This window comes from Carcharodon carcharias (assembly GCF_017639515.1).
Source record: "Carcharodon carcharias isolate sCarCar2 chromosome 39 unlocalized genomic scaffold, sCarCar2.pri SUPER_39_unloc_1, whole genome shotgun sequence".
NCBI lineage: Eukaryota > Metazoa > Chordata > Chondrichthyes > Lamniformes > Lamnidae > Carcharodon > Carcharodon carcharias.
In genome coordinates, this window is record NW_024470814.1 from 562232 (window position 1) to 577149 (window position 14918).

Genomic DNA, 14918 nt, shown 5'->3' on the forward strand with positions numbered 1-14918 from the left:
TGTGCTGCAATTAGTTCGCTGAATTCTATGGAGAGGATGGTAAATAAGTGACCGACGCAGACGCGATAGGCAGAAGGACCTTTTTCTGTGCTGTTTCTCTCTGTAACTCTATGCATGTGATTAAGCAGTTGCCAGACAAAGGGCGTGACCTGTTTCCTGGACCATTGTTACGTGTGGATTACGCACAGAAATTGACGTAAGGAAGACTGAGCATGCGCCTAAAATAAGCAGTTACCACCCCCCCCCCCCCCCCCCCCCCCAACACACACACTTATCCTGAAACTGACAAGAGAGGCGCATGCGTGTGCCTCTCCCCTTGCACTGCCCGGAGGGACTATTTGTGGAGTTACTCGATTCCTCATCGCTGGACACAGCAGGGGGAGGTTTGGCAGCCTCCTTCCAGAAGCACCTCGCCTTGTGACCGCCTCCTCGGGTGGTGTTAGACAGCCTGGTTCAAATGCAGCCGACTTCAGAGTGCGAGCAGGAAGTGCTACCGGAACATGGAGTGAGCTGGGAAGCGAGGGGCCCCCTCTGTTGGTGAGTCAATATTCTTGCTCTGAAAACCATTGCTCCAGAGGACAGTCCTGGTCGCGTATTGTGGCAGCGATTCGTGAGAATTGAACTGAGTGTCGGGTTTATCAAAGTGCACCTAGAAGTGTGTAAAAAAAAAACTGGTTATATAGAAAAAATCTTTTTCAGAGCATTGGATCCCCCAGAAGTGTTATTTTGGTGATTGACTGCTATATTATCGCTACATCAGGGGCTAGGACATTATTGTTCATAACAAAGGCCTTGAACTCAATTTCAACAGATAACAATGGATGTTTAACACTTGCTTATATCCGTGGAAGTGAATACGAATTTGTCAAATATCCTTTAGGAGTTGGAGATGTGAACCTTGACTAATTCGTAGCTATTGTCCTATCTGATGAAGACCCAGCCTTGGACCAGTGCACGGTTTTAGGTTGTGAATAAATATTGAAAACTCACTGTGTATCACTTTCCTTTAAAATAACACTGGTGCTCTGAAGCTGAGTGCTCCAGCATTGCAATGCTGCCAGACATTGCAAAGTTTGCATCTCTGCTTCCCCTCTCCAAATAGTGTAACTTATTAGGAACAGGCATATTAGTTTACAACTCAATTGATATTCTCGTCTGCAACTTGCTCTGTGGAGTAACATGTTATTTTCATTATCAATCTCTTCACAGCCTCCTTCACTAGGCATAGGCTAGTTGGAGTTGTTACTACGTTCGGGGTGCAGGAAGACCACAGTCAACTCCTCCTGACAAATGGTAGGTGGACTATCTCCCAAATCACACTAGCACAGAACTGGCATCACTTGTACTGTTATGGGGAGGTGAAGCAGTGAGCCTCACAGAGATACAAAGTTCTGGAGCCACACAGTAAATCCTGCGGTGACCCAGAGCAGCAGAATCAGATACAATTTAACCGCAAAACCAGTCATGCTCAGAGGTTCCCTTTTGACTCTCGGTCAGACCCAAGAACAGTTGCACACTAATGTGGTACCAGTTTACATCTTTTAAGCTGCACATGTATTCTTAAAATGAACAAACCCTACACCCGAGAGTAAATGAGCTCATTGCCTGAACCAACACAACTCCAGAGACAGAAAGAAACAATCTCAGCAAGTCACTAATATACTGAAGGGAAAGGATGAGTGTGGAGAGCATTGAGAACTGCATCTATCAGTTATGTTGAGCAAGAACAGTGGTGCTTCTGCAGTGCATTTGATTATTATTGTCATCAACTATGCAAATTTAGATTCCAGTCCCAAATTACAACATATCATAGAATTAGAGGATCAGAAAGAGAACATTCAGAACCTTCCATCCCATCTGTTTTGCCAATTACACATCATAGTTTTGCTACTCAACTCCATTTATCTACTTTCTATCCATATGTGTGGATAAATATTCCCAGAAACATTTCTATGTTAGACAGTAGCCATTCTACACTGATTTACAGTGATAGGATCAATTTCTGAGACTTAAGTGAGGGTTTAAAACTGTATCATTGAGCAGTGTAATCTAACTGTTACCATTAACATCTCCCGGGTAGTCTGTTTTATGCAAGACTCGAGTTATGATCTGTACTCATTTTTCTGGTATTTACTTGATGTTCTTTTATCTGCATGGCTTTATTGTTGTGAGAGCTTGTGATTTACACTGTATCTGTGATATGTGAATTTGGTTTTCATTTGTCTCCCTGTTTACAGCTTGACTTCCAGCCTATTTTTTTTTTTGTGGGAGATTCATGCTGTATCTATCAGTGCCTGTGAGTGTATGTGGGAGTTCCTTATTCTTTTATTATTATTGGTGCTGTGGGTGTGTGTGTGTGTGTGGCATAAATGATGTCTCTGATGCTGTCTGGTCCTGCATCTGGGTGAGATGTATTCCATATCTGTCAGTCTCCAGTACTGTGGTTCAATTTGGATTGCATATTATATCCCTCAACCAATGATAACTGCTCGATGGATCATTTCAGTGTTTCAGAACTGTTCATGAGATTTGGATTTGATTTGTATCAGTTCGTCTTCTTATTTTCTATGTATTTCATTCCGACAAAAAAAAAGATTCAATTCTTTAGTACTACATCCATCGATTCCTGTCTGATTGTTGCCAGACAATTGTGGGAGTCAGTATGTTGCTCTTGTATTTTGGGTTTTTTTGTGTGCTTTTTTTTTCTGAATGTACCTTACTTCAATGAGTCAAGGTCCCAATTAGTTCTGTATTCTGATCACGATAGTATAATTCTAGATTCCAGATGAACAAAGCATATTATTGACCAGGAAACATACAGATGATTCTGCATTACCTCCGATCAAATCAGTATTCAGCAACTGGATCATTTCTAGACTACCATGGAGTACCACAGACACTAGTAATTCTATACTCTTTTGACAACAAAAACCATTCAAAAGTATGAGAGTATCATACAGCAGGCATCTCACGCTCATGGGCAGTAGCAGTCCGCAGAAAGTGTCACAGTTATCATGGGATTATATAGGCATTGCATATCTTGCTTTCCCGTGTATTAACAGGATAACACTTGCACTGCTATGGATTGTTACAGATGCTGTCAATCCATACACATGTGTAGGACAGACCAGCTACATATCCACATGACAATTTTAGGGAAAGACCAAGAGACAGACCCTCCTTATGTCCTACACATATGTTTTGTTGAACTCGAATATAATTTCAATCCAGAATTCAGGTCAAAAGAATCAGGCTTCATAAAGAACATTAGTTCACAGAGTCATATTAGAATACATAGACAGATATAACTCATTTTTAAAAAAAGTCTCAGGTATAGAAACAGAATTGACCTCAAGCTTATTCAGTAGAAGAGAATTGCTGAAAGAGCCAGAATGCATAAATTGGCAGTGAATTGTATCTGTTGCATGAAGCCATAATCTCAGACAAGATCAGAGACTAAACATTTTTTTAAGCATACACTCAAAGGGCAGAGGTTGTTAGGTGTCAAACCAATCCACTATTTGTAGAAAATATAAGCAAATGACAGATACAGAAATAATATCTAACTAAAATAAACAAAATATGATAGCAACATACTGAATCCCACACTTATATAGCAACAATCAGACAGGAATCTATGGATGTAGTACTATAGAATTAATTTCTCATGCATTCTGTACCATATAATGTGAAACATTTTTTCTGAATGAAATACATAGAAAATAAGAAGACAAACTGATAGAAATCAAATCCAAATCTGATGAATGGTTCTTAATCACTGGAATGATCCATCATGCAGTTTTCATTGGTTGAGAGATTTCATATGCAATCCAAATTGAACCACTGTACTGGAGACTGACAGATATGTAATTCATCTCACCCAGATGCAGGACCAGACAGCATCAGACACATCATTAATGGCAGACACACCTACAGCACCAAAAAAAGACTTACACAGAATAAAAGTAAAATGAGTTCCTATAAATTCTCACAGGCACTATGAGGTAGTTATGGTTATAGCGTGAATCCCTCAGTCAAAAAAAAATAGACTGGAAGGCAAGGTGTAAACAGGGAGACTAATGAAATTCAAATTCATGTATGACAGATACAGTGTAAATCACAAGCTCTCAACAAAATAACAGTGCATAGAAAATAACATTGAGTATATGTACCAGAAAAATGAGTGCAGCTCACAACTCGAGTCTTGCATAACAAAGACTACCCGGGAGATGGTAGCAGTAACATTTAGATAACAATGTTGAATGATACAATTTTAAACTCATACTTAAGCCTCAGGAACTGCTTCTTCAGTCACATTTACCAGAAACCAACAGGAAGAGTATAAGTTATACATTGGTACCCCAGAGATTAACAGTATGTCACAAAAACATATATACCAGTGCTTGTCAGTTACCGAATGTAATGTGCGTTCACAGATCCAAAACTAAGTGTATCGAGAATAACCTACTTTTATATCACAGATCCTTACAGGCACGGAATGGGATATGCTTGAGAGCAACAGGTGTAAATGAAAACCCACACTCAAATGGCATAGACTGGCAGGCACACTCAAGAACTCACAATCACATTCCGGAATATGACCGATAATGAAAACTATACTTATTCACAAACAGGAAACTGGCAGGATCATGTTAAAGTCGACACTGCTAAATTGCAGACTGGTAGGGACAAAGAAACTAAAGTAATGTTTCCACGTCTGCAGGATGCAAAGCAACACTCTCACACCAAGAACTGGCAGCTCCAGAATACAACACACATACTACAGCATGAAAGACACAGAGGAAAGACACTAAGAAATTGACAGGGATAGATCAGCTTCCAAATATAAAGCAACAGACACTGTCAGATACCAAATAAATCCTGCACCTATAGGTTAAATCTGGAAGGCAAAACGTCTAATAAAAAAAAAAAATCACACACAAAAAAGGAACAGGTACAAATTAAATTAGCATTCACATTCTGGAGATTGAGTGGAAGAGTTTCCAGTACATAATGATGTAGCAGACCATTGCACGGATTTAAAAATACAATTGTATAGCAAGGATTGGCAGGTAGAGGTGAAAACATATACTATCATGCCAGGGATAAATTAAAATCCAAATACATGACAACAGCCACGAACAGGTACTGAGTAAAACCCCAAACCCACACACCTGAACCTTAGAGGGACAGAGTAAAATCTACCCTCACTTTGCATTGATTGACGGGTGCAAAGGGAAAACTATTGTCTCTTATCAGAAATGAAAATGCACATGCACGCACACAAGGAACTGAGAGACAAACAGAACAAACACCAAAAAATGACAGTTATAGAGTTAAACTCATTATTAGACACCAGGGACTGAGCAGTAAATGATGCAAGGTACACCCTCATACCAGAGACTGATGGGGAGACATTAAAATACACACATACATACCAGAAACCAGCAGGTATAGGGTAAACATACATTAGTTTCTGCCATGTGATGGTTAAGTATATTAAACTAATCACTAACATACAGAAACTGTGCAATACAGAGAGTTTCTGTCAAGGCAGTGTTGGGTTCTATCAGGGCAGTCAAATGTGCACACACTCATTTGAACAGCTGAGGGGTACAGAATACACAGTCTCTCATACAAAAGGCTGAAAAGTAAAGTAAGAAATTTACACTTATATTGCAGAAACTGGTACAGAGTAAGGTGCACAATCACATACCAGAGATTGACAGATATTTGTATGAAATCTGCTTTCAGAAATCAGGAAATGGCTGGTGCAAAGTGAAACATTCAGTTAGACACTAGATACTGACAGAGATGTGGCAAAGTGCACTCACCTAGTATAGAGGCGAACGGATATAAGATAACTAGATAATTAAAGTTTTTAAAAAAACATGCACAACAATCAGAAACTGACAGACACAAAGAAATCAAAAATCACCTCATAAACTGAATGGTTTGTGCATGTCTGGTTTGTTCAGAACCAGAAATTGAAGGAGAGGTTAAAAGTACTGGAGCCTGACAAGGAGAAAGCAGAGCATAAACACCCTCAGCAAAGATCAATAGAAAAAAGGAATAACCCGCAGCCCAGAAAGGGAAACAGGCAAGGGACAGTGCACATTCACAAACAATTCACTTAGGAATACAAGGAATTGGGCAGGGGAACTCTCATGCTGGACACTGCATGGTACAAAGCAAAGTAGCAATCACATACCAGAGATGAGCATTTTCAGAGTGAAACAGCACACCTATACATCAGAGTAATTGGCATCATAGAAAAACACATGCAGATCTCACAAAACAAATAGGCATTGTTTCAAACTTCACTTAAATGCCAGCAAATGACTGGCACTGGCTAAAACATTCACTGCCCTATCAAAAACAGGCAGGTATTGAGTAAAACCAGCAATTACATTCGAACAGGAACACATAAGAACTTGCACAATCGTAGCAAATGTTGAAAGATACCGAGTAAAAAGAAAAAAAAAACACTCATATGATAAAGTGCCAGGGAAGGAGTAAAACACACACAGAACAGTCACATACATGGAATGAACACATTGCACAATGGCTACCACAAACTGCCAGATATGGAATAATACAGAAGCTCAGAGTCAGACCATACAAGCAGAGCAAGGACAGACAGAGACAGAAAATCCAATACTCCTCTGTCAGAAACTGAAATGCACCATATCAAAATCAGACACACAATTCAGAAACTGGCAGGTACAGTGTAAAACCACACTTACATGATAGGATGTATCTACCACTGATAGAATCATACATACACCCGGCAAAAACCACCATGTACTGAGCAAATACCAGAGCCAGAAAAAAAAAACTGACTCATTGCAGCAACTGCCATATCCAGAGTAAACCTTCCACCACATTAAGAAACTGGCAAGTACTGGGTAAACCATTCACTCACATAACTGAAAATAAATGAGGCAAAGTAACCCCTGCATGAAAAGGGCAAAGGAAAGTGGATATACAGAAGGAAAAGCCCCACACCCATACATAAAACTGGCAGTATATTAGAAAATCCAAACTCCGATTTCTGCTCCTGACAGGTACAGATTAAAATCCATGCTCATACCAGAAGCTGACAAGAACAGAACAAAAAGCATGTTCAGGTACCAGAAGCTGACAACTGCCATAACATTGCAGAGACCTAGGCTAATGCTCTGGGGACCTGGGTTCGAATCCCATCATGACAGATGGTGAAATTTTAATTCACTAAGAATCTGGAATTGAGAGCTGGATGATGACCATGAAACCATTGCTGATTGACATATATATAAAATCTGGTTCACTAATGTCCTTTAGAGAAGGAAACCTGTTGTCCTTATCTGGGCCTGGCCTACATGTGATTCCAGACTCGAGCAATGTGGCTGATTGTTAAATGCCATCTGAACAAGGGCAATTAGGGATGGGCAATAAATGCTGGCCCAGCCTGGGACATCCACACCCTATTAACAAATAAGAGGAAAACCAATACTCACACGACAAAAGCTGAAAGTTACTAAATAACAACCACATTGATGTATCAAAGACCGAAAGGCCAGTCTAAAAATGCACACTCATATACCTGGAAATTAAATGCGTGAAGGAAAGTTCCGAATCACGTACCAGAGTCTGGCAGCAACAGTGTAAAGCACATAGGTACATAACTGGGATTGATAAATACAGCACAAAGCACACACTCGTATACTAAACACTGACTAATAAAGAAAAAAAATAAACACAGACTCATGGGCCAGAAACTGACAGAAACAGAGAGAGAAACAAAACAGAAACATGTTCACATGTCAGAACCCTATAAATACTGAGGACATCACATGACCACAAAGTCAAAACTGAAGGGACAAATTTAAAGCCATATTTACACACTATAACCTGCCAGGAATAGAACAGACCATAAACAGCCATAGAAAATATTGACAAATAAAGGGAGTACCACTCAGTCACATACCAGAAGGGGGAACATGTAGAGAACAATACACAGTAATAATTAAAAAACTGGGCACGACAAAGAGAAAAAGGAAACTGTTACCAGACATTAACATAACCTTGATAACACCAGACTAATATATCATTTATCACTAACATATTTGTTGTAACGCCACACTAATATATCAGGTATCCCTAACATATTCATTGTAACACCACACAAATATATCAGGTATCCCTAACATATTCACTGTAACGCCACACTAATGTGTCAGGTATCACTGTCATTAACATTGTAACACCACACTAAGATATCAGGTATCACTAACATCTACATTGCAACATCAGACTAGTATATCAAGTATCGACAGTCTCAAATGGAAACCACATTTCCAAATTTGAAACTGACAAGCATCATATGACCTCAGCAATGGATAGGCACAGAATGAAAACACACACAAATGCCAGAAACCAATTGGCAAAGGTGAAAATGCTCAACCAAATGCCAAAAAGTGGCATAATAAGCAAAAGCTGCATTCACATACCAGAGACTAACAGGGACAGAGTAGATCATCCATGGACATGTCAGCGACTGAGAGATTCTAATACCCAGAGTCATGTACTGGATAGAACATAAATTCATCATATACCAGAAACTTAACAAGACAAAGAAGACTTCACCCAAAAAAGGAAAATATATTGAGAAGCAAATTGAAAAGTCTCTTTCTGACTTGATTGATGGATACAAAGGAAAATGTATTCTCCTGACATAGGAACTGAATAAAACGCACAAGCAGGAAAGAGACAGGTCCAGAGTAAAATCTGTTTTTGCACAGCAGGGCCTGAGGAGGAGAGACTAAAATGTGAATTTGTATACCATAATCTGACAGGTATATAATAGTCATACACTCCCTCAGCAGAAACTGAAGACATTACATAAAAATCCATACTATAATAAACACACACACACACACACACACACACACACACACACACACACACACACACACCCATAACAAAGACACTCTGGTGCAGTAATAAACACACACTCAGAGGAGCAGCTGAACTCACATATCACAGGCTGGAAGTTACAGTTTAGAAAGTACCCCCATAATTCCAAAACTGACAGGTACCAACTAAAATGCAGAATTGCATACCAGAGACTGATAGATATGGAAGTAAACCTGCACACAGAAATCTGAAAATAGCGGGTACAGATTAAAACACGCAATTACATAGAAAGTGAAAAACAAAACACTCGCCTAGTGGAAACTGACAGATACAGAATAAAACACAGACTCACATCAGAAACTGACCAGCAGAGAGAGAGAGAGAGAGAAAGAGAAAGGCCCATGTCAAAAACTGACCGCTACTGAATTATTCACCCAATGACAAATTGGAAACTGAAGAAACAGTTTAAAAGCCACACTTGCACACTGGAAGATATAGTAAGGACTGAGAGAAACCACGTAAAAAACACTCATGTCAACCAAGTGGGCGAGCAATGAATGCAACACATATTCACACAACAGAATGAACAATGTAAATTCCACGTTCAAATGGAAAATTAAAACCTGAGATCCAAAAGGACACTCCACATGCATATAAACAAAACTGTCAGATACATTATCAAGGCTCCACTCACTAATCTGAACCTATCAGCCACACATACAAAAATACACACTCTCATGACACAAGCTCTCACATGGAAAACAAGAACAGGTTTACCAACCATATGCTGGCTGGTCCTGATTGAAATCCAAAATCATACCAAAAGCTGGCTTCTACAGTATAAAACTGGACAAGAGATTGACAGGTACATTATAAAATCCATATTCACATATTGGGTACCTGTGGGAAGAGAGCTAAATACAACCATAGCAGATGCGGATTGCTACAGAAGAAAATATACACTCACACAGCACACACTCTGACATGTAAAGAATAAAATCCACAGTCAATTATCAAAACCCTATTAGCTACCAAATTTAAAACAAAAACACATGCCCATATCAGTAACTGAATATAAAAAGCAAAACATATCTGGAAAGTAAAGTTACACAGCAAAACTCAGAATCACATCCTAGATCCTGACAAGTACAGATTAAATGCACCATTATTGTATCAGAGATTGACAAGCACAGAGTAAAACATAATATCACTCACTAGAAACTAACAGGTACATGTTTAAACCCATAATCACAAACCACATGCCAACAGGGCAGTGTGAAATTCATACCCATGTGGAAGAGACTGGTTATAAGTTAGAAGCACATGCACAAACCACAAACTTGCCAAGGTAAATTGGCATTCTAATAGTTGAGTCTGAAAGAAACAGTGAAAATTATGCTCCTATCTGAAAATGAGTTACTGAATTGAAGATACGTTCAGCCAGCAGGAAATGACAGATGCAGAGTAACATCATCACTGTGGGATTGCTTGATGATGATTGCACAATACTCAGTACCGTTCTCAGCTCCTCAGATACTGAAACAGTATGCACGTCCATGTCCAAATGCAGCAAGACCTAGACAATATCCAGGCTTGGACTGACAATTAGCAAGTAACATCCACGTCACACAAGTGCCAGGCAGTGACCTTCTCCAACAAGAGAATCTAACCACCATCCTTTGACATTCAATGGCATTAACATCACTGAATCCATCCATCCACCCCACCTCCCCCACCCCGCCCTCAATATCCTGGGGGTTAACAGTGACAAGAAACTGAACTGTACTAGCCATATAAATACTCTGGCTACCAGAGCAGGTCAGAGGCTAGGAATCCTGTGGTGAGTAACTCACCTCCCAACTCCCCAACGGTGTCTAATATCCACAAGGCATGTTAGGAGTGTGAGGGAATACTCTCTACTTGTCTGGATGAGTGTAACTCCAACAACATAAGAAGCTTGATACCATCCAGCACAAAGCAACCCATTTCATTGACACCACATCCACAAATATTCACTCCCTCCACCACCGACACACAGTAGCAGCAATGTGTGTACCATCTGCAAGATGCACTGCAGGAACTCACCAAGGCTCCTTGGACAGCACCTTCCAAAACCATGACTACTACCATCTAGAAGGACAAGGGCAGCAGACATATGGGGACACCAGCACCTGCAAGTTCTCCTTTAAGCCACTCACCATCTTGACTTGGAAATATATCGCTATTCCTTCAATGTCTCTGGGACAAAAACTTGGCACTCCCTCCCTAACAACACTTTGCATACCTATACCACATGGACTGCAGCAGTTCAAGATGACAGGTCTTTTCAAAAGCAATTTGTGATGGACAATTAATGCTGGCCTAACCAGGCATTCCCACATCTCATAAATGATTAAATATAGACATTTTTAAAATGTGCATACAAGGTATTGACACAAAGAGAAAAAAAATCTTCAATCCAGAAAGTGATAATTACAGATTAGGTACTGCTCTCACATGATAGGAACAGACAGGCGCAAATAATGTTGCACTGTCTCACCATTCACTGACAAGTACAGTATGAAACTCAGAGTCCCACACCAGAGACTGAGAGTTGCATCATAAAACATATATTCACATAGTGGAGTTGCATAGAGAGTAAAAATAGCACTCCTGTACCCAGATCTGCCCTGCATAGAAGAAAAGCCACACTCCAATACAAAACACTGGCAGGCACAGCAGTAGACTGGAACTCATACTTGAAACTGAAAGATACATTATTGCAACAACACTCCTGGACTAGTGAACTGAGAAGTACATATGCAGCCCATCCTCACACACCAAAGACTGACAGAGAGAAAGAAGAAATTTTGTTGACTAACCAGGGAGTAAACAGGTGCAGAGCACACAACACACTTACACAGCAGAGACAAACAGATACAAAGTAAAATCCCATGGGTCCTGTCTTAGAAGAGGACGGGGACTGATTTCACACTCACACATACCAGAAACTGAAAGGGGCCGAGCTAATCCACTCACATACACCAAAACTGACAGATATAAAGGAAAATCTACACTGCTTTAGTCGGAAAAGTCATGTACCAGAAACTGACAGATGTAGTGTAAAATCCATACTCACTTTCAGGGACTGATGCTACAGAATAAAATGCTGATTCACAGAGCAGAGACTGCCATGTAGAGAGAAATGAAAATGCCAATGGATAGGGAAAAAAAAGCCAAAAATCACAAACCAGATACTGCCAGTATTAGAATAAACTGAGATTCATAAAGCGCAAATTCACGTTGAGCAAAATGTTGTTATTTGCTCATATGGGGTCAATAGCAAGGCCAGGATTTGTTGCCCCTCATTAATTGCCCTTGAATCGAGTGGTTTGCTTGGCCACTTCAGAGGTAAAGCACATATGCTCTGGGTCTGGAGTCACATGTAGGCCAGACCGGGTAAGGACAGCAGATTTCCCTCCCTAAAGGACATTAGTGAAACAGATGGGTTTTTATGGCAATTTATGATAATTTCATGGTTTACTAGTAGTGAGACTAGTTTTCAACTCCAGATTGTAAAAATTAATTAATTGAATTAAATTCAATTGTGAACCATGTAACTAGATCATTAGCCTGGGTTCTTGGACTACCAGTCCACTTTACATTACCACTAGATGTCACCATCTCACCACCAACACCCCTTCCCAAACCCGCTAATGCAGGTGTAAAAATATCTGGTGATTTTCCCACAACTGCCAAATGATGAAACATTTTCATCCCAACACAGGGAAGTCCTCCAGAGGCCTGAGCATCAAGCACTCCTTCCTGAATGATCCCCCCCTGACATATGGCAAGACCAGCACCACCATCAGCTCCCCAAAGGTCCAGAGCTTTGTGTGCCCACTGCTAACTGGGAAGTTGGCCAAGCATGGAGGAAGAGAGGGACAAAGGCCAGGACCAACTGCGCCAGCTCCGAGTAAAAATCCAATGTGCACTGTAGAAAAGAATAACAATAGGGCTCTTTGAAGAGCCATGTTCCAACTCTTGGCAAAGAGCTTTATCCATTTCAGCAACCCTTCAACTTGGAGTCTAGCGCACCCCTCTGGATTGGGAGATTTGCAGAAGTCGGATACTTTTAGTGCAACCCACCGATTAGACATACTGGAGTGAACAGGAGAGTGACATGGGGGACAGAAATAACATACAAAAACAAAATTAGCTGGAAAAACTCAGCAGGTCTGGCAGCATCTGCGGAGAGGGTTACAGTTAATGTTTCGAGTCTGTATGACTCTTCATCAGAACTAAGGAAAAATAGAAATGAGGTGAAATATAAGATGGTTGATGGGGGGTGAGACAGGTGGAGCTGGATGGAGGGCCAGTGATAGGTGGAGGCAAAGAAGAGATTGCCAAAGATGCCATAGACACAAGGACAAAGGGGTGTTGACGGTAGTGATATTAGCTAAGGAATGTGCTAATATTGACATTAAGGGTAGAAAGCAGGACAAGCAAGTGACAGGTAGCGTTTGGTCTCTCCGATGTAGAGGAGACCGCATTGGGAGCAGTGATTGCAGTAGACTAAATTGAGGGAAGTGCAAGTGAAGCACTGCTTCACTCAAAAGAAGTGTTTGGGCCCTTGGACAGTAAGGAGAGGGGGAGGAAAGGGGCAGGTGTTGCACATTCTGCAATTGCATGGGAAGGTGCCATGGGAGGGGATTGAGATGTAGGGGGTGATGGTGGAGTTGACCAGGGTGTCCCGGAGGGAACAATACCTGCAGGATGCAATCGGGGAGGCTGAAGGGAAGATGTGTTTGGTGGTGGCATCATGCCGGAGTTGGCTGAAATTTCAGAGGATGGTCCTTTGTAATTGGAGGCTGGTGGCATGATAAGTGAGGACAAGGAGGACCCTATTATGGTTCTGGGAGGGGGAGGAAGGTGTGAGGGAGATGGGCTGGACACAGTTGAGGGCCCTGTCAACCACATTGTGTCAATGAAGCGGAGTTAGGGAGGGGTCTTGTCACTGACCTTTGAGAGAGACTGAGATGCAAAGAGATTGTGTACATATGTTTGTTTCCAGAAAAATATGTACTCATAAAATTTGTAAAATTACATTTCAAACCATTGACTAGGAATTGCCAGAATGTGCATTAAAATTCAACTTGTCTCCGTACAGCACATTTCAATCTCGGTTCTCTCTGTACAATTGAAATTCTCTTCAGATTTACATCTTCATACCACATTAGATGTATAGGCTGAGGGCAAAAGATTCAAATTGAAAATTAAAGGAAGTGCAATAGAATTCAACTTTTGATGTTCACAATCTACATTTGTTTTTGGAAAACGGGCTTTATTCATAAAATATCTGGAAGGACATTACCAAACATCTTAAAATGGCCATCACAAAAAGTGTAATCATATTCAAGTTTCCCACATAGATCATGAGGTGATTCAATACAACCAATGAACATTACAGACATTTCAACATAGTCATTACAGACAGTCAGACAATACAATGGTATTCAGGTTATTGACATAGATCATGTTGCACTCTGAGGTGCTTCAATACAATTATGAGACATGTAGTATTCACTCATACATTCAGTGTGAGTCATACAGCCCGAGGGGTCGATACAATTCTCACCTCTCGGTGCACTGTCTCAGAAAGGTCTTAGACAGCGACCTTTCCCCATTGGGCCTTTGCAGCAGCTGCCCAACCCTTATGGCGTGCCTCAGCACGTAGTCCTGGACCTTGGAATGTGCCAGTCTGCAACACTCGGTCAGGGACAACACTTTGCACTGGAAGAGCAACAAGTTTTGAGCAGACCAAAGAGCATCTTTCACCGAGTTGATGATCCTCCAGCTGCAGTTGATGTTTATCTCTGTGCATCCCTGGGAACAGCCTGTAGATCACAGAGTCCTGTATCACAGAACTGCTTGGGATGAACCTCGACAGAAACCACTGCATCTCTCTCCAGGCCTTCTTTGCAAAGGCACAGTCCACAAGGAGGTGAACCATGGTCTCGTCCCCACCACAGCCACCTCAA

The 14918-nt window shown here is 40.9% G+C and overlaps 1 long non-coding RNA gene across 1 annotated transcript; it reads left to right on the top strand.

Annotated features, from left to right (window-relative positions):
• The first annotated feature begins 273 nt into the window (after positions 1 to 273).
• On the top strand, positions 274 to 13197 carry LOC121274926. Its single transcript, XR_005942324.1, has 3 exons — positions 274 to 537; positions 1210 to 1293; positions 12665 to 13197. It is a non-coding gene; the product is annotated as an uncharacterized LOC121274926 (long non-coding RNA).
• Positions 13198 to 14918: the final 1721 nt, after the last annotated feature.